Here is a 2,500-nt window from a genome sequence, read left to right as displayed (position 1 = left end):
AATTCGATATATATATATCTATATCTATATCTATATATATATATATATATATATATATATATATGTATATATATATATATATATATTATTAGTAAAAAATCCTAAGCTACAACCCTGGTTGAAAAGCAGGATGCTATAAGCCCAGGGGCCCAACAGGGAAAATAGCCCAGTGAGGAAAGGAAATAAAGAAAAATAAAATATTTTCAGAACAGCAGCAACATTAAAACAAATATATACTGTATATATATATATATGTATATATATATATATATATATGTATATATATATAAATACAGGTATATATATATATATATATATATACTTTCTGAGTGTGGATGCCTGTAAGTGGCGAAAAGCCACTCATACTAGGCTGGTTTGCTGTAAGAGGTCAGACGAAAACCTCCCACTATCGCCAATGAGCAGTAGCCAGCGTGGTGATGAAAATTGAAATGTCTGAGGCTTTTGTCCTGCAATTGGGTTGTGGTGGCCGATGTGGTAACGTCCCTGACTGGTGATCGCCAGACTGAGGTTCGAGTCCCGCTCAAGCTCGTTAGTTTCTTTGGTCACTGTAACCTCACCATCCTTGTGAGCTAAGGATAGGGGGTTTGGGGGAGCCTATAGGTCTATCTGCTGAGTCATCGGCAACCATTGCCTGGTCCTCCTCGGTCCTAACTTGGGTGGAGAGGAGGCTTTGGCACTGATCATACGGTCAGTCTCTAGGGCATTGTCCTGCTCGATAGGGCAATGTCACTGTCCGTTACCTCTGCCATTCATGAACGACCTTTAAACCTTTAAAAAGTTTAAAGGTCGCTCTTGAATGGCAGAGGCAAGGGACAGTGACTTCGCCCTAGCAAACAGGACAATGCCCTAGAGGCTGACCATATATTATATGATCAGCGCCCAAGCCCAATCTCTACCCAAGCTAGGACCAGGTAGGCCCAGGCAATGGCTGCTGCCGACTCAACAAATAGATCAATAGGCTCCCCTAAACCCACCCCCCAACCTAAGCTCACAAGGATGGTAAGGTTGCAGACACTAAAGGCACTAACGAGTCTGAGCGGAACTCGAACCCCCGTCTGGCAAACACCAGGCAGAGACGTTACCAATCAGGCCACAACAACCCTTGTTTTGTGTATGTTTGTGTATGTCTTTAAATGTGTATCTGTGTGAGCGTAACTATATTCAAAACATATATAAAAGAGAATGTAGACTGAAAATGGGGTGGGAAAGCTGGCTGGCGGCCTCAAGTAACATTCAACCTTTATAAAGACTGGACGGTTTCAACCAAGTCCCATACGTGTGGGAGTTGTCTTTTTTTATACACCAGAGTTATTGACAACAGCAAAACTTTGGACAAGAGATGCGATAATGAAGAGCATCTTATGACAAGAGCGGTTAGGGGAACAGTATTTCAATTTTGCCATTTTTTTCCCTGTTGGAGCCCTTGGGCTTATAGCATCTTGCTTTTCCAACTAGGGTTGTAGATTAGCTAATAATAATAATAATAATAATAATAATAATAATAATAATAATAGTCAATTCTTTTTAGTGAGGCCGATTTGCACGGACTCGCAGGGGTGCCCTTTTAGCTCGGAAAAGTTTCCTGCTACCTGATTGGTTAGAATTATCTTGTCCAACTAATCAGAGATCAGGAAACGTTTCCGAGCTAAAAGGGCACCCCTGCAAGTCGGTGCAAATCTCCCTCACTAAAAAGAATTAACTATAGGGGGTCTCTCGGTAGAGAGCAGACCTCCGCCGCCACAGCTTATTTCTCGACCCTTTCCTCGACCTTGGCCTTCGACCTTGACCTTCGACCTTGACGTGTATCAATTGGCGTGGATTTTCATACACTCAAATATGAACCAAGTTTGAAGTCTCTGTGACAATGATGTCCAAAGTTATGGCTGATTATGTGAATTGGAAATTTTGCTCGACCTTGACCTTTGACCTTGACCTTCCAAAATTTAATCGTATCCAGATTATTACGTAACAGTTAATCCCTGCAAGTTTCATTACTCTACGATTAAAATTGTGTCCAGGAAGCTATTCACAAACAAACACACAAACAGGGGCGAAAACATAACCTCCTTCCAACTTCGTTGGAGGAGGTAATAATATTAGTCCTTTTCCCTTTTAAGCAACTCCTCTAGGAGAAGGACACTCCAAAATCAAACCATCGTTCTCTAGTCTTGGGTAGTGCCATAGCCTCAGTACCATGGTCTTTCACAGACTTGGGGTAGAGTTCTCTTGCTTGAGGGTACACTCGGGCACACTATTCTATCTTATTTCTCTTCCTCTTGTTTCTTAAAGTTTTTATAGTTTATATATGAAATATTTATTCTAATGTTGTTACTGTTCTTGAAATATTCTATTTTAATTGTTAATTACTTTTCTTGTTTCCTTATTTCCTTTCCTCACTGGGCTATTTTCTCTGTTGGAGCCCTCGGGCTTTTAGCATGTTGCTTTTCCAACTAGGGTTGTAGCTTGGAAAGTAATAATA

This window comes from Palaemon carinicauda, chromosome 2 (genome assembly GCF_036898095.1).
Source record: "Palaemon carinicauda isolate YSFRI2023 chromosome 2, ASM3689809v2, whole genome shotgun sequence".
In the NCBI taxonomy this organism is placed as follows: Eukaryota; Metazoa; Arthropoda; class Malacostraca; order Decapoda; family Palaemonidae; genus Palaemon; species Palaemon carinicauda.
The sequence above is the reverse complement of the archived record's forward strand: the minus strand, read 5'-3'. Positions refer to the sequence as shown.